General features: G+C 41.2%; 1 non-coding gene across 1 annotated transcript; it reads left to right on the forward strand.

Annotated features, from left to right (window-relative positions):
* The first annotated feature begins 13,954 nt into the window (after positions 1-13,954).
* Positions 13,955-14,061, forward strand: LOC145608951 (small nucleolar RNA R71). Its single transcript, XR_014105959.1, has one exon. It is a non-coding gene; the product is annotated as a small nucleolar RNA R71 (small nucleolar RNA).
* Positions 14,062-21,960: the final 7,899 nt, after the last annotated feature.

Consider the following 21,960-nt stretch of genomic DNA (forward strand, 5'->3'; position numbering starts at 1 on the left):
ATGAGAAAAATGTTAAAAAAAAAAAAAAAGAAAAAATACTGCCAGTTATATAGCAACACTTGTCACACTTAACCTATCAAACAAGTTACTAACAGGTCACATTCCATTTATGGAAGATTCATGTCAAAGGTCATTTTATTCTGGAATAATCAAAAGGTTGTTTTATTTTTGGAAGATCGGTGAAAGGTCATGTTATTCTTGACAATTTTACCTATTTTTACCACTAGTTAGAAAAAATTGATTAAGCATGCAAAACAGGAAAGCCCTTCTTCTATAAACATGGAAAGATTCAGAATAAGGTCTATCAAAATAATGGCGAGCAAATTCTTTCAAATTAACTACATTACCATCTACTATTTTTGATAGATCCCTGTCTTTTAAATTGAAGAAGCGTTCAAAATCCTTATAATAATATTCATTTATTCTATGGATTACTACAAGATCTAGCGCAGGGAAGCCTAAAATAGCACCAAATTCTTCCGGCAAAGGGCTAATTTTATCATACCCTATTCTAAAGCAATGAGTATTTACATCCCAATATTCTAGAGCGGTATGAATAAAATCTGAATCAAGATCTACCCCTTTGACACCATAAATACCCTCCAAGTGAAACACATCTAACTCTTTTCTCTCCTTGGCATTAAGGGACCGACACCATTCATGAGTGTAGTTGGTAAAACTTTTGGAGACTAGAGACATGATGATTTTTTTTTTCTAAAAGCTAAGAAATTTATTTGCTGAAATTATGAAGAAAACCGGCTGGGCAGGGGGCTATTTATGCACAAAATCGGAGCACTTTTAATCCAGGAAGGATTCGGAGTAAGCACTCATTAGCGCCAGACGCCAACTATTGGCCCCTGACACCAGAGCCTGGCGCCAAACGCTAAGTGTAGCGCCTGGCGCTACACCAAAACGCGTGGTGCCAGCTGGCGCTAATATGTCTCATCGTACGCGCTTTCTAAAAAACCGCGTTTTTTACCTGATTCGAGTCTAATAATGACTTTACGACTTCCTTATCTTTTTCTAAAAATTCATTTATTCCTCCCTCTTAATTAATATAGCTATTATATTAATTATATTATTTTTCTGATTTTATTTAGACTAACTTCAAAGTTTTTATAAATCCAATAATTTATTTGACTTTTATTTTTCATTTTTTCTTATTTGGGGGAGAAAGTCGGATATTCTCCATCAATAATAAAAATGACGGAATTTTTGCGCAAAATTATTTTTCACATTTCCTTGCACACACAAACATGCACATAACAATAATAAAAAAATGAAAAACATGATAAATGACAAATAAACTCATAATAGTATGTATATGAAAAACATGTTTAAATAATGAGTCTAATAAAAGGCAATGTTCTATACAAAGTCAAAATAAAATAATAAAAGGCACAGGAACAAACTACGGCGCCGGGGGACGTACACCCATCATCTCATAAAACTCCGCCGTACGAGGAGTAACCTCTCCTGTCTCCTTGGGTGGAGGAAAGCTCAACACAGGACCCGTCCACCCAAGATCAACTAGAGGCTGAGGCTGTTACGATGACGAGCCAACCTCGTACATCCTACCACCTCTAAGAGCCGAGGTAGCCTCTCCCTGGCCTACCGGCGCAGCATGTGCACCATCAGATGAAGAACCCGAGCCTCTACCGCCTCGGTACGAGCAGCCTCAGAACGACCACCCCGACCTCCCGAACCAATGCGGCGACGTCTCGAGCTAGACCTCGCCGGATTCCTCCGTACCTTAGGTCTCGCGCGGGTACGAGAAGGAATGGGCTGACCCTGCAAAAGAAATTAAAATCAGAAACAGGCAAAATAGAAGAGGTAATATAAAAACATAAGAAGGGAAGCTACCTCCTGAACGGCGTCGTCTCGACGGCTGGCTATGAAAGGCATCTATGCATCGTGCGATCACTGAAACTACCTCGCGTGAGAACTGTCAAAGAAATAAGTAAGTAAACATACATAACATATATGGACAAAAGTTGTAAATGAACAAGCTTACCCGAGTCTGGTGACGGGGAATCGACCGCTCCACAAAGCACTTGCCCTCAGGAGCCGGAGGTATCATCTTCTCAATCGACCCATATGTCCCCTTGTAGTGTATAGACATACGGGGTGGCACAAACTAAGCAGGATCATCTTGACAATGCAAAACAAAATCAGTAAAGCATCACTTGTGGGCTACTTAACGGAAGGTAAAAGCTAAAAATCATACCGCCACATCCTCAGTAGGTACAGGAACCAGAGCTAACAACGGCAGTAGCTCCTCCCCATAGCATCGCCCAGGGATCGTGTAAGATCGCCAAGGGGTACCGTCTCCCTCTGACATGCTCACCAACCTCGTGGCGTTAAACATGTGACGTGGTGGAGGAGCAGGAACGACAAAGGTATCTAAGGAATGCTGAATAGAAACCTTGTCTCCGAGATGCGCAACCGCTCCGTAGGTCCCTAAGAAATAGCGACACTCAGCAGAATACTGCGCGGCTAACCTAGGGACTGCCAAGTCGACCCACGGTCGGTACAACACCTCAGGCTCCTGCAAAGAGTGTCTATCAGACAAGAATCTATCTAAGGCATTATAAAATGTCAAATAAGAAAAGTATCATACCGAGATGATCCAATCTCGGACATAGGCAGTGGACATCCCCACACGGTGGCTGCCCCAGGAAGCACTAACTGGAAGCCTGCGCGGTGACGGTCTCGCCGGCACAGCTGAGGGGAAGTACTCGTAGAACCATATCTACAAGAAGCAAAAGTTATCAGCAAGTGCTGACTAAAATATAGAGCTAAACTTTATAGGGAATAAAGTATACCTCTACGACCCTCCAAAAGCCGGATAGAGCAACGTTTCCCGCGAAGGACCGATGCCGACACGAGTCCCGCAACGCTCGGATGAAATCAGCATAGGCCAAGATGGCCTAGTCGTAACTCCCGATCCGGTGTAGATCACGTATAGCAGGAAGGTAGTAAAGCAACGCCCTACTACCCTTGTTAGGGGAGAACGTCCCTGACAGCAAGATAAGTGCAAAGATGCGCACCCGCTACTCTCAGGTAGTCGCACCATCGTCAAAAGCCGCTGCAAGAGTCGAGCGGCGAATCCCCCTAGCACTGAACTGAGTCGACTCTACCTCAGCTCGAGCCCTAATAGCAATCAGACCCAACAGCTCCACGACCTCAGGAGCAAAGACGTCAATCCCGCTATCGAACGGCAGTGCCACAGAGCTGAACTCCAATCCCATAATGAGACTGAAGTCAGTAGGAGTGACAATCATCTCACCCCCAGGGGATGTGGAAAGTGTTGGTGGTGTCCCAAAAGAACTCCACCAGAGCACGGACTACATGGTGACCCCCGCTAGAGGCAATCATGGCCTCGGAGGTCTCGAACAGTGCAGTAAGCCCGCAAGACTCCCATAGAAGTCTCATCTGATCGTCTCTTGCGATGTACATCTTGTACATATCGACCAAGCCATCACAACCGGAACCATGACAACGTGTCCTCCGAACTGTGATGCCCCGTCTCACCATCTCAGAAATGTGGTGGATGGGAGAGAAGTACAAGGTCCGCTCATCCCACTCAGGGAGTCGGCCGAGCGAAGTGGATGGTTCAGCATCGTCCTCTATGGGCTCGTAGTCCCGTCGAACGTCTCGGAACCGTGAACCAGAGCCTCATTGTCTAGCCATGCTACATTGTGCAGAATTATCATTAATTAAGGTTCTATGGTATCTAAGGTTCGCCTAGCCGCATGAAATCATGTTTGCAAAAATAGAGTACGTAGTACTAAAATAGAGCACAAATTCAAATTAAGCATACATGGGATTTTCAAGCAATCAAACAATTTCTCGCAATACTATAGTAATTATTGTGACAAATTGGACAAGAATTGCTTGCAAAAACATCAAGAATAAGCCACATTGTCTTCCCGACCTTAAGAGGTTCAACAATGGTGATTTGTTCATTTCTTCACCAAATTGAGTCAAACAAGTCTCAAATTACTCCCAAGGAAATATATAAACATAATCAAGCAATTTCATGGCATAAAATTTGATAAACAAAGAGAATTAAGCAATTCTAAGTTCGAATTTTCAAGAAATTTGTGGATAAATGCATGCAAAATTCATTAAAACTGGTGTGAGTTTGGAAGAAACTTACATAGATCGGGAAAATGGATGTAATAAAGTTTTATTTGCAACAAATTTGAGCGAATTTGGTTGAGAAACGAGCAAACGAGTGAATTGAAGTTCTGAGAATTCTCGAGCACGAAACGCGAACAACAGCAGCAGAAATGAAGAAGATAGGGGTATTTAAGGAAAACCCGACTCTAGCCCAAGCGTCAGACCTTGGCATCAGTCGATAAGTTTAGCGCCTGGCGCTAGCTCCAGCGTCTGGCACTACAACCAAATAAGCGGCGCCAACGTTCTTTTAGCGACACCAGAACGTTTAGCCACTTAATACCGTTTTTCCAGCCTTTTGCAATATGTTTTAGGTTCCTTGGTACGCCAGTTAGCCCCTCTAAGCAATTTAACACGATTTTTAGTAATCGGCTTGATTACATAAAGTGATCGACCTGATGAAAGATCGTCTCACTTAGCCTAAAGCGCCTAAGCATTGGCTTATCGCAAAAGGCACCGACATACTGGTTCACTCAAAAGGCACCGACATACTGGTTCATCGCAAAAGGCACCGACATACAGGTTCAAAAGCAACAGAAGCGTCGACGTACTGGCATAATTGAAACAAAGTTCAAGCGAATTTTTAATAGATCGACAAGCGGAGGTCTTCGGTAATTTTCTTCGGAATATTATCGCAACAAATGTGGGTAGCTTCAAGCAAGGATATCTTCTGCAGCATTCCCTAGCTTGCGGAGAGTTGTCACAAACAACTGAAGGTGATTTCAAGCGAAGTTGTCTTCGATCGTGTTCCCAAAGATGTGGAAGATGGTCACAAAGCGGAAGGGGATCGTTTCAAGCGAAGCAATCTTCGATAGTGTTCCCTGGCTTATGAAAGATTATCAAGGCGGAAGTTGGATGCAGTTACAAGCGTAGCAGTCTTCAAGCAGGATGGCATTCTCTAGCTTGCAGGAGGTCGTCAAAACAGCAGCAAATCGATTACTTTCAGAGACGTGTGCTCGACGGTGCAAGATACGCGTTTCTTAACACTTTTATATGTTAAACTAATGCTATTTTGCAGGTATCGGCGTTACAAGAGTGATTTAGGATCGCAGAACGCTCTGAATCATTCTCCGTCCCTATCGCTACTTTGACTTTTGTTTTCGAAACTTGCGTTTCTCCAAACTCAGTCAAAGTGGGTCTTCTATAGACACCCATTTGTGTCTCCCCAAAATCAAACCCAGTGATGAGTAGCTTTCACATCAAATCATAATCGAATGAAGTGAAAGTGTGGAAAGTTTAGTGTTACGGATAGTTTTAATTTCATTTATCTTCTCATTGTTTTTAAAAACCTATTTTAAGAAAACAGAAAATACAATTTGGTTGGTCCATGATATGGGTCCAATAGTAGTGTAGTTGGATAGGGTTTGAAAAGACCTTTCCAACGATATATTATAAGCCCAATTCCGACGAATATTGAGAAAGTTATGGCCAAAATACTAAATTGGGCCTAGTTTGAGCCTTATATGCGGCCCAATGATCTAGAGGAGGGCCTAATATGGATTTATCATTCCTAATGCAATTAGGAAAGGTTTTGGTCTTCTAGATTCTTCTAGAAGGTTCTTTTCATTCTTAATTCAATGAGCATTGATAAATTGACTTTTGTTGACTTTTTAGAGTTTTAATCAGAATAAAAGAATGTTTTTGAGGAAAATACGATTTTATCCTCCGTACGGAAATTTCTATCTGATTTTAGAAAACGCGTCAATAATTAAGTTAGCGCCAAACGCCAGCATTAGTGCCTGACGCTAAGCTTGGCGCCTGGCGCTAATATCAGCGTCTGGCGCTAACCTCATTTTACACGTTAGTCTGTTTCGATTTTTTATCTTTTTGGCTGATTTTCTCTATAAATAGCCTTCTAAAAACTCCGTTTTCATTCACCAACTCTCATCAAGAAATTCTTGATTACTCTCTCTCTCTCTCTTTTCTAAACTAGCTTTCCTTAAAATACAAAATTTCGCATTCACAAGATTTAGATACACCTAACCATATTCGAAGTTGCCTCGTCCTAGACGTGAAAGGTTTTAATTTCTGAGGGTTTGGTCTTAAATCTCTCTTTCAATTATTTAATTTAATTGTTTGTTTTAATTATTGTTTTCCTTGAAGTTATTAACGTGTGTATTTTGTTATTAGAAAAAGGTACGAGGCATCCAAGTAAGTACTTTAATGGTTTAATTGTTATGATGTAGAAATCATGCTTAGGTTGTTATTATGATTCCTAATGTTATGTTAGGGCGTTTTGATCTTCCTAGTATCATGTTTATGGTAACTTTAATATCAAGTACGATTAAACGTACGATGCCTTTTATTTTCTTTCCTAATATCATGTTAGTATCATGTTAGGGTTAAAGCTTTGATTTTTATTGTTTAGTGACATGCTAGGGTTTGTTATTAATTTCGTTAGTATTATGCCTAGGATCTTAATATTATTATTATGCTTTAACATTATTAAAATTATTAGTATTATTGATTATTATTATGTTGCTTGATACATTATTTATTGTTATTGCTTGATCACACCTTTTTATGCATGTTTAAAGGGAATTTGTACTTGTAATCACGCTTAATGAGATGTTAATAATCTTATTTAGGGTTAATTTGATTATAATTCAAGTGATCGCCAATAATATTTTTATTTGTCCAATAATAATCAACCAACATAGATAAACAGGTTTAGGGTTAACCCTATTGATTGCATGTTAGTTAGAAAGCGCACATGAATACGATCAGAATAAAGTAGAGGCCTATTATTAGGGCAGGTTCAATCTCTTTTAGGTTGGATTTGTACCTTCATCCCCGAACTACCAGTCATGGTTCAAGACCTATTGGAGTTGACGATCTCTTGAATCGTTAAGGGGTGTAACCTTCACCTCGTGAACGGTTTACAAGTTCATAAAAGTTGTTAGCGACTCTTTAGCTCTATCTTCTTTCCCTTTGGATGCCACCGTACTTTAGTGTATGATCACAGTGGGGTTCAAGCTAGGGATAATGCTTGAAATATTCCATACAGCTGCCATGCTTGCAGCTGCCACGCACAGCAGGCCCAGCACAAGCGTGCGGGCTGCTGCTGCTCTCGGCCAGCAAGCCCAGCACGCTATGTGTGGGTTGCTGCTACTCTCGGCCAGAAAGCCCCGCACCACAAGTGCGGGCTTCTGCCGAGACTTGATGCCAAGGGCTTCTGCCTTTTGCCTGCACTTGGATGTGGCAGCCATGCTAGCATTGTTGCGCTAGCTTGCACCAGCCATCCAAGGTTCGGCTTGGTGCGCATGCTAGCCACCATGCTACTCATTGTGCTCTAGCACGCGGTTTGCTCGGGGCACTCCGATGCTAGTAGTATTTTGGGAAATACGTTGATTTATTACTATTTGCACGTTTCGTCTTTTACCATTTTTTACTCGACTTCCGACGCTCGATTTTGACGCTCTTAGCTCGAATTTCCGACGTCTGAATATTTATTACTCGGTCGACTCATTAATTTCTTCTGAATTAATTCGTCGCTTTGCTTCGTTAGTTGTTTGGGAGTGACCTGAAGGGTTCAGTTATGATTAAGTTGTATTATTAATTATTCATTAATATTACTGATCGAAAGTGGCCTCCACCCATGCATTCCTATCACTTGACCTTACTGAATATTGGTCGAGGGTAAGATAGGTTGTTAAGCTACTACCCTAATCAAATTAATCATTTATTATACCTAAACCTACACTAAACTAGTTAGTGGCAAGTAAAGGGTCGAACCAGTAGGGAAGCTCACTAATTCAACATCAATAATCACTAATGCAAGAGTAAAAAGGGGATTGTTTTTGTTGGTTTTGTTGAGTAAGAACACTAAAACTACAAATAAGCAAGAAAATGATGATTAAAATCAAGGGAAAACGATGCTAGGGATACGGGGGTGTCAAATATGATTAGAAAGAGGGGAATAATGATGATTATAATGAAACACATGTTAAAGAACACAAGATTCTACCTAAAAAATTCATTCTCATGCAATAGTCTAGGTAAATCAATGAAAGAGGTCTACACTAATAAGGATCATTCTCATGCATCCTATTAGTTATAATCAAATCAAGAGAATAAAGAAGCACAATCCATAAATACTCCACTTTAACAACTCATTCTCATGCAATCATTAAAATAGAGATGATCTTAATCTATTACAAATCACTTTCATGCATTTAAACTAGAAAACATCAGATAGAGTGTAACAATAGTCTCAAGCTATTAAAAACCATGTCTTTCATCAATTTATGGCATAAGTTTAATCCAACCATCATCATTCATCCAATATAAACTCATATTTTCCACCCCTTCCCCTAGCTAAAAGATTAGCCTAGAGAAGGAAGATTAAACATAATATCAAAACTAGAAACAAACTCAAGAAACTCAAAACAAAACATGATTAAAAACAATGAAATCAATATCAACTAGATGAACTAATAAGATTAACAAAAATAAGCAACAATAAATGCAAATAAATAAAGATGTAGGAAAGGACTAGAAATTATTAGAGAAAGGAAACGATGAAAACTTGAATTCTTGCTTGATTGAAGATTAAACTTGAGCAAAGTCGAATACTTGGAAGAAAATTGAGCAATAATCTACTTTATCTGTCTAAAAATTATCTAATCTAACCCTAAGAGAGAGAAGCTCTCAAAAACTAATAAAGAAAATAGCATCCTAAAATTCTCCCCAATTACCCCAAAAAAATGGGTATTTATACTAAGCTAAATAAAAGAAAAAGAAAAGATAAACAAAAGAAAAGAAGATAAAATTAAGAAAACTTACTAAAAAAATTAAATAACAAAACTTAAAAAAAAATAAAGAAAATAAAAAGGAAAATAAAACCCAAAAAACCCCCCAAAATCCCATCAGACCCACGAAAATCCCCAAACCCCCTTCATTTCGTGGCTGCTTTGATCTTTGATCTTCTTCACCATCACCGCATCATCAACCATCATCTTCACCGTTCAATCATCATCAACTATAATCAAGCATCAAATCGTAGCCATCCGATTTTCATTAAAATCACGTGAGAAACTCGTGATTGAACCCACATTTGCGCGCTCGCGAAGACGTCGCGCAGAGGTCGCGCAAATGCTACTGCCTCGAATCTGAATTTGGACTCCATTTGTGCGCCTTCAAACAGGGCTGCGCGGCCGCGAAGCTCCAATAAAATTGGAGCTAAATTGAGGCTTGACTGTTTGCAAATGGTTAGAGGGGTGGCCGGAATTCGCTGCTGGTGTAGCTGTGAATTGGTGGTTGTCGTTGTGGTGTGCGTGAGGTGGTGAGTGGTTGCAGATGTTGGGGTTAGGTTTGCGTGGGCAGCGTTGCTGCTGGGAGCGGCTTTAATTGATGGCTGGCGGTGGTTTTGGGTGTTGTTGTGACTCGAATTGGGAGTTGGCTGGTGGTTTCGGTTGTTGCGGCTGGCTGCAAATTGTTGGCGTGGTGGATGCGTGGGGGTGATTTTTGGGTAGGTGGTGATTGATTGCTGGAGTGATTTTGATTAGAGGTAGTTGCGAGTGGTTTGGTGGTAAAATAGGAGGCACATCAGGTGAGGTTTTTAGAATGCGTGGCTGCTGATTGGTGGTTTGATTCGTTGTTGTTGCTGTTGTTGTTGCTGTTGCTGTTAGTGTTGTTGGTGTTGTGTTTGTTGCTGTTGCAGTTGGTGGTGTTGAGGAAAGCAGGGAGCAGGGGAGATGAGTGCATGACTGGTGTGGTGGAGGATAAATGTCTGTGGGGTGAAGGTTAAGGGGCAGCAACTGCGATGCTTGGAAGCTTCTTGGATTGAAACTTTTGACTCGAACCTCCGACCTCCGAACACGAATATGACTTTGAAACCCGGAACACCTAAAACCAAAAACATGAGGGTATTACTACGAGATAAAATAAAATAAGATTAAGTTTAAATAAAATAAAATAACTTAAAAATAAAATCAATAGAAATTAAATAAAATAAAGAAACAAATATGAAAATAAAATAAAATAAGAAAATGAGAGAAACTAGGAACTATTAACTAAAAATACGAAAATAAACTAAAAACTATTAAAAACTACTAAAATACTCAAAATAAAGATAAAAGACGAGAATAAGCAAATAAAAGAAATAAAGGACAAAATGGGCTAAATTATGGGAAAATAAGCCGGAAAGTGACTTAATAACCCTAAAAGTGACATAAAAGTCACTTATCAAACTCCCCCAAGCTAACCTTTTGCTCGTCCTCGAGCAAATTAACATGAAACACAGGAGAAGGGGAGTGAATTATTCACGCAAAGCCAAGACACTAAAGGAGATAAGAATGTACACTAACTCACTTTTGTAGGAATCACGGTCAATTTTAGCAACTAAAGACAAGCCCTTTAAACCCCTAGATCGCCCTAGAGGACGAGTATGCTCTCGTGAGGGTTTCCTAAGAGCTTAACCCACAACTGTAGACAAAAACCAAAGCAAAACAAAAAGAAAAAGAAAAGCAAACACAAAAAACAAACACAACCATGACCAACATAACATAGCAAGGTTTAGAAAAATCAATCAAGCTCAAAGGCGGAAAATACTCCATTTGGACTCAAAAGAAGAGACATGCACTAAAGAATAGTCACCTTTCTCAATACAATGAGGTTAAACACGTTCTAAGATGCTCATGGTTGAAAGAGACAACCCTAAGCTAAGCATAGAGAACTAGAGAATTCATTCTCCGCCCTAGCCCCATCTAAGACGGTCCACGTTCTCTCCACTAGCTTTAATCACCCCCTAGTTAGCTCCTCATAATTCCACGAAGGAACCAGAAAAAGATTCAATTTGTGGAATTAGTGGGTCATCCCGACATCTCAAATATGCATACTCTCTCCATAGGGTTGAAATCTATCTCCCTCCACCGGAATTTGACCTCACCCCTCTAAAGTCTAAGGGTCTTAACTAGGGTTGTAAGGTAAGGCAAAGGGTTAAGGTGGGGTAAAAATTTGAAAATTTTGGTGACATTTCCTAAGTGAAGCAAAAGGGTGATCAAACCTCAAAAACAAACTCAAGAAATCACCAAACATCAAACAAAAATACCAATAATGCCATCTCCCCCAAGCTTACTCAACACCAACATTCCATAAAAAAGAAAACGAAGTAACGCTCTCCCCCCCCCCTAAGCTTGAACGAAGCATTGTCCTCAATGCTTAACTTAGGGAAGAAAACAAAACCTACTTTTTTTTTTGTTACTCTTAATTGATGTCCGTGCCTCTTTTTAACTAAGGACGGTTTTTTCTTGGGTGAATTTGCTTTATTACACACAATATATGCAATTTACTTTCTTGCTTGGTACAAACAGCATAATACTTTCTCATTTTCATTACAACGCAAAACAAACTCTCAAACCGAAATGCTTCACAAACTAAGGGTTAGGGAAACAAAAGGTCATAAGGCTTGTAATGTGGCTCATAATCAAGAAAGGGAATAGTGTCAAAGGGTTGGCAAGAGGAGCAAATGCAAAATAAAAACAAAATATGTAACAAAACAAAAAGAAGATAAAGAAAAATGAGAAAAAGGTGCCCTTTTCCTCCCCTAGAGCTGCTTGGTCATGATCTTAGGAGTTAGACGACAACAAAAGGATTAAAATATGCATAGTCAAGGATCCTAAACGCCGCTCAACAAAATTGATGAAGGCTTGAACAGTTTAAACCTCACAAGGGATGGGAAGTAAGCAAATACTAACTAAAGAGCTTCAAATCTACTATAGAGAGCAACACCATCTTACCACTTTTCTGTGAACTAAGGGTTCAAACGTCCTCAATAGTTCTTAACCTTGCTACCTTAGCTTAAATTTTTTCTATCTAAACCACAAGCACTCTCAAACCATGTAGGCCATCATATATTAGGAAGAAAAACATTCTTTGGCACATGATCAAAGCAATCAATTCCAAATGCATGAGCGAATTCCAAACAAAATTTATTTCATTTTGCCATAGTCACGTTTTCCACAAAAAAAGAAAAAAATGGAAAACAAAACAAAAGAAAGAGGAAGAAATAAAAAAGATTCACAAACGAGGTATATAATCCAAATAAGTCCCAATCGTCAAACAATTGATCGTTCGATAACAACATCAACGATCCCAGGTTCCATAGAACCAATGCAAACAACCTCGAACCATTCAACTTCTTCCTAAAATAATCCTAAGCTAAGCACTCAAAGAAAAAGTAAAAGAGTAAAATTAAGAAAGGTTGCACCGGGAGGTTGGCTTAAAAGAATTAAGGAGCATAAAATAGAGTTCACCAAATGTCACTCCGCTCTAAACTTCCAAAAAGCAACCTACAAGGCAAGACAAGACACAAAAGAAAACATTAAAAGAGAATAAAGAAATAAAACAAAAATAAAAAGAAAGGAGGGGGAGAAAAAGGGTTAGAAATCCTCCGAGTTGCCTCCCGAGAAGCGCTTGTTTATGGTCTCTAGCTTGACCCTTCACCTCATTCAAGGTGGATTAAAGAACATCACCCTTTTCAACTTGAGGATAGAATCATAAATTCCCCCAAGCTTGAGAACTAGCACTCCTTGAGGTCTCACATCACCACAAGGAAAAGGGGGGAATGAATCAAGAGCCAATGGTGGCTCATCTTTTCTCTTTTCCTTCTTCTTGTTGATTCTTCTTCTTTTTTCACTCCTATATTTTTTCCTTCTAAAAGGGGGATCGAGCTTGGAATCCTCAATATTAGGAAGGACAACCTCACCTTCCTTAAGAGAGTTTTCCAACCAAGCGGGTACTTCAAGGAAGTCATCATACCTCATTGTCACCTTATCATCACGTGGAGGTAAGTTCTCATTAGCCATCACATTATCAACCACATCAACTCTACATACACTCACCGCCATAGAGCTCTTCAAAACGACATTCTCAACTAGCGTACAAGGAAAGGGAACCGGGCCTTCAAACTTGTTTGGTTCACTAAAATCAAATGGCTCCTCATTTTGTTCTTGAACCTTCTTTTCAACCACATCATCTACAACCTTGTCCTCCTTGCAAGTTTCGGGTTGATAAGTATGTGAAGGGTTAGTAGATGATTGTAAGGGGAGTTTTGTGGTTAAATGGAGAGAAGAAGTTTTGTCTAGTTGGGAATAAACAACTTCATTGTAAGATTTGATTTCTTGGAATCGTTGAGTTATAATTTGACGTTGTTGAAAAATTTGGGTTTGTGTGTGGTCGGGTGGGGATTTTTATTCATACGCTTGAGGACATAGGTCATTATTTTGATCTTGAGAGTTCTCTACTTGGTTGGAAAGGTAGGAAAAGTTTTGGGTTGGTGGATTGAAGAGAGGTCCATCTTGGGGGTAGGAGTTTTCTTGCCTTGGATGTTGTTGAAGTTGTTAGGATTGAGCTTGGGTTACAAACTCTTTTTCCCTCAAAGTCAAAACTTCACCATGCTTGAGATTGAACTCTCTACAATAGGATGCATCATGATCCGTCCCACCACAACGAGCACACGAGAAATCAATTATTTGTGAATATTTTGGACACAAACCAACACTTGAGTTCAACTTGGAAAGACCTTCATTCAAGAGCTCAACTATGTGCTTAAGTTGGCCGACTTTCTCCAACTCATAATGATCTCCTTGCTTCCCTTGGGACCTTAATTGGCCTCCCCAAGAATAGCTAATACCCACTTCTTCAATTTATTGTTGCTTCAACTTGGCTTTGAGGGATCTTAATCAATTGGCCACCGGCACCCGCATTAAGATTGGTCCTTGACATTGGCTCCAAGCCATCATAGAAGAATCTCATGAGCAAATTATGGTTGAATTCATGATGAGGACATGCTCTAATCAAATCCTTAAACCTTTCCCATACTTCCCCAAGAGTTTCATCCGGTTCTTGCTCAAAGGAAGCTATCTTCCTCCTCATTTTTGCGGTTTGCTCATCGGAAATGAACCTCTTGAGAAAGGCTTTCGCAACTTCCTTCCATGTGGGGAGAGAGTTGGGCTTCAAAAGCTTGAGCCATTTCTTTGCTCTTCCGGTGAGAGATTGTCGAAAGAGATGCATACGAATGTAATCTTGGCTCACTTCATTTGTTTGCATCATTGCACACAACTCAAGGAAACGGTCCAAATGCTCAATGGGGTCTTCACTTACGCCTCCGGAAAATTGCTCAATTTGCACAATCCTAGCATATTGTTGATGGATTGTGAAATTTGTCTCGGTGGTCGGGAGAAGTATACCACTCGTGAGCTCATAGATTTTCGTATTTCCAAACTCACTAAAATGAAGGTCATCCTCTTGTCTTGCCATATCTCTCTTTGAATACAACAAAGCTTAGCACACGATTAGCAATGACAAGTAGGATTAAACAAGCGAAATAAAAGAAAGGAAAGGAAATAAAAAGACTCTAACAATAGCAAAAACAAATATTAAACAAGTCGCCTCCCCAGCAATGGCGCCAAAATTTGGTCGAGTGTAAAATAGGTTGTTTGGCTACTACCGTACTCAAATTATTCATTTATAATACCTAAACCTACACTAAACTAGTTAGTGGCAAGTAAAGGGTCGAACCATTAGGGAAGCTCACTAATTCAACATCAATAATCACTAATGCAAGAGTAAAAAGGAGATTGTTTTTGTTGGTTTTGTTGAGTAAGAACACTAAAACAACAAATAAGCAAGAAAATGATGATTAAAATCAAGGGAAAATGACGCTAGGGATACAGGGGTGTCAAATATGATTAGAAAGAGGGGAATAATGATGATTATCATGAAACACATGTCAAAGAACACAAGATTCTACCTAAACAATTCATTCTCATGCAATAGTCTAGGCAAATCAATGAAAGAGGTCTACGCTAATAAGGATCATTCTCATGCATCCTATTAGTTATAATCAAATCCAGCGAATAAAGAAGCACAATCCATAAAAACTCCACTTTAATAACTCATTCTCATGCAATCATTAAAATATAGATGATCTTAATCTAGTTCAAATCACTTTCATGCATTTAAACTAGAAAACATCAAATAGAGAACAACAATAATCTCAAGCTATTAAAAATCATGTCTTTCATCAATTTATGGCATAAGTTCAATTCAACCATCATCATTCATCCAATATAACGTCATATTTTCCACCCCTTCCCCTAGCTAAAAGATTAGCCTAGAGAAGGGAGATTAAACATAATATAAAAACTAGTAACAAACTCAAGAAACTCAAAACAAAACATGATTAAAAACAATGAAATCAATATCAACTGGATGAACTTATAAGATTAATAAAAATAAGCAACAATAAATGCAAATAAATAAAGCTGAAGGAAAGACTACAAATTACTAGAGAAAGGAAACGATGAAAACTTGAATTCTTGCTTGATTGAAGATTAAACTTGAGCAAAGTCGAATACTTGGAAGAAAATTGAGCAATAATCTACTTTATCTCTCTAAAAATTATCTAATCTAACCCTAAGAGAGAGAATCTCTCAAAAACTAATAAAGAAAATAGCATCCTAAAATTCTCCCCAATTACCCCAAAAAATGGGTATTTATACTAAGCTAAATAAAAGAAAAAGAAAAGATGAACAAAAGAAAAGAAGATAAAATTAAGAAAACTAACTAAAATAAATAAATAATAAAGCTAAAAAAAATAAAGAAAATAAAAAGGAAAATAAAACCCAAAAAAACCCCCAAAATCCCATCAGACCCACGAAAATCCCCAAACCTCCTTCATTTCGTGGCTACTCTGATCTTTGATCTTCTTCACCATCACCGCATCATCAACCATCATCTTCACCGTTTAATCATCATCAACTATAATCGAGCATCAAATTGTGGCCATCCGATTTTCATTAAAATCACGTGAGAAGCTCCTGATTGAACCCACATTTACGCGCCCGCGAAGATGTCGCGCAAATGCTACTGCCTCGAATCTGAATTTGGACTCCATTTGTGCGCCTTCTGACAGGGCTGCGCGGCCGCGAAGCTCTAATAAAATTGGAGCTAAATTGAGGCTTGATTTTTTACAAATGGTGAGAGTGGTGGCCGGAATTCGCTGCTGGTGTAGCTGTGAATTGGTGGTTGTCGTTGTGGTGTGCGTTAAGTGGTGAGTGGCTGAAGATGTTGGGGTTTTGTTTGCGTGGGTAGCGTTGCTGCTGGGAACGACTTTAATTGATGGCTTACGGTGGTTTTGGGTGTAGTTGTGATTTGAATTGGGAGTTGGCTGGTGGTTTGGGTTGCTGCGGCTGGTTGCAAATTGTTGGCGTGGTGTATGCGTGGGGGTGGTTTTTGGGTAGGTGGTGATTTATGGCTGGAGTGAGTTTGGTTGGAGGTAGTTGCGAGTGGTTTGGTGGTGAAATAGGAGGCTCAGTAGGTGAGGTTATGAGAATGCGTGGCTGCTGATTGGTGGTTTGATTCGTTGCTGTTGCTGTTAGTGTTGTTAGTGTTGTGTTTGTTGCTGTTGCAGTTGGTGGTGTTAAGGAAAGCAGGGAGCAGGGGAGATGAGTGCGTGACTGGTGTGGTGGAGGATAAGTGTTTGTGGGGTGAAGGTTAAGGGGCAGCATGTACGATGCTTGGAAGCTTCTTGGATTGAAACCTTTGACTCGAACCTCCGACCTTCGAACACGAATATGACTTTGAAACCCGGAACACATAAAATCAAAAACACGAGGGTATTACCACGAGATAAAATAAAATAAGATAAAGATAAAATAAAATAAAATAACTTAAAAAAAAATAAAAAAAAAATTAAATAAAATAAAGAAAACAAATATGAAAATAAAATAAAATAAGAAAATTTGAGAAACTAGGAATTATTAACTAAAAATAAGAAAAAAAAAACTAAAAACTATTAAAAACAACTTAAATACTAAAAATAAAGATAAAAGACGAGAATGAACAAATAAAAGAAATAAAAGACAAAATGGGCTAAATTATTGGAAAATAAGCCTGAAAGAGACTCAATAAACACCCTAAAAGTGACATAAAAGTCACTTATCAAATATATTAGCTTTCTAATAATTTTGAACCCACTATCAGAATAATACACTTGTTCGAAGGACACTATTCCTTTCAGTAAGGGCCCCGTGAAAGCTTATAGCCAGTACAAGAGGCATGTACAAAAACGGGTGTGTAAGGAATATTTCAAGCATCCCAAACTTGAACCCCACTGTGATCATACACTAAAGTATTGTGGCGTCCAAAGGGAAGGAAACAAGAGCAAAAGAGTCGCCAACAAGTTTTAGGAACTTGTAAACCGTTCACAGGGTGAAGGTTACAGCCTTTTCACGATCCATGAAATCTCTAACTCCATAGTGGTCTGGAACCATGACTAGATATTCGGAGATGAATGTACGAATCCAATCTAAAAGAGAAAGAACACACCCTAAAAGATAGGCCTCTACTTTATTCTTTTTATATTCATGTGCGCTTTCTGACTAACATACAATCATTAGATTAACCCTAAACCTGTTTAATCTATGTTGGTTGAATATTAATGCACAAATAAAATTATTATTGGCAGCCACTTGTGTTTTGGGTGTTTTTGTCCCTCAGGAGAGTTACAACACGAAGTTTGATCCGGCCGAGCTGTACCTGCAAAATAACGGAGACTCCGGGTGGTAGGAGCTCCGCCTCCGACGGTCAAGTTAGTAACTTGAAAAGGAATAAAGAGGACGGAAATTTAGGTGTGCTCGGACTCCAAGCTCAGGTGTTTCTTTGATGTGAGAGAATGCAGGTGTAATAAATGGTAAAAACGTGCCCTCAAAAAGAGGGACATCTCCCTATTTATAGGGTCATTGGGAATTGTGCCCTTGATTAGGTCACTGAACCCTAATCATTGATGGGCTACGCCGCTTTGCGGCTTTCTCGAAATTTGGGCCTGAAGGCCGCCTTTTTCCCTTAATTTCTGGAGTGACACGTGTCAAGCGAGGATTGGTCCACTTTGGGCCATCCTGAGGCTTACACGTGTCATCCTCTGATTGGACCACGTGGCGGGGTAAAATTACCCTAAATATTTGCCCCTCACAGATGTGACGTGGCACAGAGTAACCGTTCACCTTCCGAGTAAATTATCGAAATGCCCCCGTATTTACCCTCTATATATAGCCGTTTTACCCTCAAAATTTTGTACGTTTACAAAAAATCTTCTAGAGAAAAAACTTTGAGAGCAGAAGTCATCCGCTTGAGTCAGACGCGAGTAAGAATGTTTGTTCTCCATCAACCCAGCCGGACCTGCCTACCTTCAGATATCACATCCAAAGGTACCGTCTCTGTCTCTCTCAGCTCTTTTTCTTTTTTCACTGCTTGTACATATTTCTTGCAATAAATGGATGCATCACCAACACACACGACACAGCCTAGGTTAGAGTCCAGTCGGTCACCAGGGACGGCTGAGTCTAGGACTGGGAGTGCCGTCTCGGGGTGTTGGGACCACCCTTTGCCTTGGATTCCGACCAGTTATGTATCTGTGCAGGACACCATGACTCGGACAATGCAGACGACAACTGATCCAAATTACAAGAGCGAAGGCTCAGGCGGCCAAACGCCTGAGGGAGAAACGTCTGGTCAAGGAGTCCAGACGGCTCTGGAGAGATCCCCTCCGCGCGCCCCTTCAACTCCTGCTGATTCCGTCTTGGAGGAATGTGGCCAAGGCGGCGACAAGGCCGCCTCTGCCCCCTTGAATCAAAGTGAGGATGAGACGGAGAGCGACAGCTCCGCCTCTACCTCTGAGAGCAGTGACGACTTACCCCCTCTTCCGGATAGCGAGGAGGAAAAAAGGAAAAAGTGGAACGAGAAGGATGATCCCTTCAACATCCACGTCTCCTCCAAGGACCGGATCCAAATGGAGGAAAACTTGAAGAATTTTACTAAAATGCACCCGCTAGGAGACGGGTATAGGATCCGGGTGCCGTCTGAGAATGGCACCGTCGCTTGGGAGGACGATCAAGAGAACGCCAACAACTATTTTGGCTGTTATGAGGCGGCGTTCAAGGCTGGTCTCCGCTTTCCCCTTCACCAAGTGGTGAAGGCAATTTTGAGAGGCTACGGCCTCGGATTCTGGCAACTTACCCCCAACTCTTGGACAAACATTCTAGGGTATGTTGCCGCCTGCGAGTTCTAGGGGCTTAACCCCGGCTGGGAGGCTTTTGCTAGTATGCATTATCTTAGCAGAAACCCAGGCGGCTGGAGGGCGTGGTACACTCTAACCACACAGCCTCAATATATGATGACCTTGGACAAGGTCTCAAAATTTGACGGTTGAAAGCACAGGTTCTACCTGATGTCAGCTCCAACCAGACGGGAGAATTATGAATTCCGTCTGTACAATAAGAAGCCCGACTTGTTAGGCCGGAAGTGTGCTCTTCCCCGGATCCCAGAGGAGGACTTTGACAAGATCATTGAGGCAGAATTTTTTGGCCTCACAGACGCGACCTTGTCAACCGGGGAAACAATAAAGGTCCCTAAGAACTGGATCCCCAAGAGCACCTGGTTCAGGGACGAGTGTTTCCTAGCCGCCTGCGGGCTAGGACACATGTTAACCAAACGTATGCGCCTGAGTTTATATCCGTTTGTAGTAGCTTTTTAGTAGAATTGATTTATGATATTGACCAATTTCTTTCTTTTTTGCAGAGGAAGCATTAAACATGTTGCAGACGGAGAAGACTCCCAAGCGATCCTCTGCAGTCATCCGTAAAGAGCTTGCGGAGAAAGCTGCGGCTGAGGTCAAATCCAAGGTAATAAACGCCTGACACTTTCGTAAATTGATCTCAACAATTATTTTTCCCCGGATGCTAACTTTAACTTGGTTATTTTCGCTGGGAGGAGAGGTTGGAAAGACGTTTGAGAAACAACTCAAACGGGCTAGGGAGGAGACCCCCGCCGTTCTCAACAAGATAAAAAAATCCACCTCTGCGTCCACTCCTGGTGCCTCAACCGGGCATCAGTAGATGCGGATAGCGGGGCGGAACGAGAAGGTAGGCGGAAGCCTGGGCCTCAGCCTTGTTAACCCCGTAACCGCGACCGAGGGGTTCTCCACGCCTGCAAGCGGTTCCCGCTTGGTTAGCTCTGAAGGTAAGAACTCTTTTGAATCCCCGCTTGAGCTGGGGTGGCCTTTGCGGGTGAAATCCCACTCTCAACAGACGTCATCTTCAGACGGCCGGCAACAAATAGGTGCTGCCTTAGTTTCCCACTCATCACGTATTGATTGTGGTTCAGATCAATCTCCCCGCTGGCCAGACGTCCAGAAGCATGCCAAGGCCATGTTGGAAGCCGTCCGGAAGAGGGATAAAGACAGTATCTCTGGGATAGAGACGTTCAATCTTGAACGCATTCTATCCCTTCTGGCTGAGGTAAGAAACTTGCCAATTCAGTTTTATTTTTTCAAAGTGTTTTATCCCGCCTGCAATACTTATATCGCCTGCTTTTTTGCAGGCCATGCTGCGGGTGGACGGGCTCAAACGTCCTTATTCCCGCAAACGGGAAGAGGTAAAAAGGGCCAAGAAATCCGCCTTAGACGCTGACAATATTGCTTTACACTCCACTATCGTAAATGAACTTGAAACTAAAGCAATCATAATGACACAGGCGTCTAGAATCCAGCAGCTGGGGGCGGATCTGGAGACGGCCAAACATCGGGCGACTGATGCTGAGACGGCCCGGAAGGAGGCAGAGGAGGCTCTGAAGAAGGCTGCTGAGCGTGCCAAAAAGGCTGATGAGGCGCTCAAGAAGGCCTAGACGGACCATGGAAATCTTCAGGGTGTTTCTAAATAGAACACCAACCTAAAGACCAAGGTTCAAAAACTGGAGAAGGAGGCTGCTCAGGCTCTGAAGAACTTTGCAGCAACCCTGGAGGCGGAGCAAAACCGCCTTGTTGCTGAGAGTGACGCTGATAATGATGCCCGGATGAAGATCGCCTGGGCTGCCCTGTACCCGGACGCGGATTATGGCGTCTGGGCACTGGCTCACAGGTACGCCAAGGACGTGGTGTACCTGAGAGAGAAGGGTGAGCCAGAGCCTGAGTCCTTCGACGCCTGGGTTAACGCCAACAATGTGCCCCTCGTGCCTAAGCTACCTGGTCCGGGTGAAGCGCAAGAGATTCCCTCAGACGGTGAGGAAGAGGACCAGGAGGAGCCGCCTGCAGGCCAGAAGTGACTTTCCAGCGGCAGTATGCCAATCTCTTTTTTAGTTTTTCTTTTATTCAGCGGCAGTAGGCCAAAACTTGTTTTTTCCAGCCTGCGTGCCAAGTACATTTGTATTTACCGGCTAAGGAGCCGGGTTAATTAACAATTTCTCATTTCTCCCGGACGGGGTCCGGTTAACACTTTATTCCACCACAACCGTTTGGTTGGGTGGACTTTATGAAATGCACCGACTGAGTCGGTTTTGATCATCGTGCGTTTGCGTTTGAATTTCAATTTTTTTTTTAACTTTAATTTTTCATTTTTGCCTAACTTATCAAAAGCATGCGGCGATTTTTTGCCTAACTAATCAATAGTCTGGCTGTCCTTGCCCCTGGACGGCTGTGTGATTGGTTTCAAGTGGAGTTGGTTGATTGACTTGAAAACGTCTGATGCTGCAAAGAGCATGATATGTTTGTAAGTCAATCAATCACAGTAGTGATTGCCCCAAACCAAGTGCACAGCCGTACACCAACAGGCGCTCCAATCACTACCCAGACGACGTTTGTCCATCTTGGTACAGATTTCGTAGCCATTGAACAACTCTTTTGCCCCAATTGGGGTGGGAAGTGCAATTTTTAGAATAAATGACCTAAGTGAGAACTTCAACCGGTGACCGACTGACGCCTCTGGGCATCCGGTATCTGGAAAC

This window comes from Chenopodium album, chromosome 2 (genome assembly GCF_948465745.1).
Source record: "Chenopodium album chromosome 2, dcCheAlbu1.1, whole genome shotgun sequence".
NCBI classification, from domain to species: domain Eukaryota; kingdom Viridiplantae; phylum Streptophyta; class Magnoliopsida; order Caryophyllales; family Amaranthaceae; genus Chenopodium; species Chenopodium album.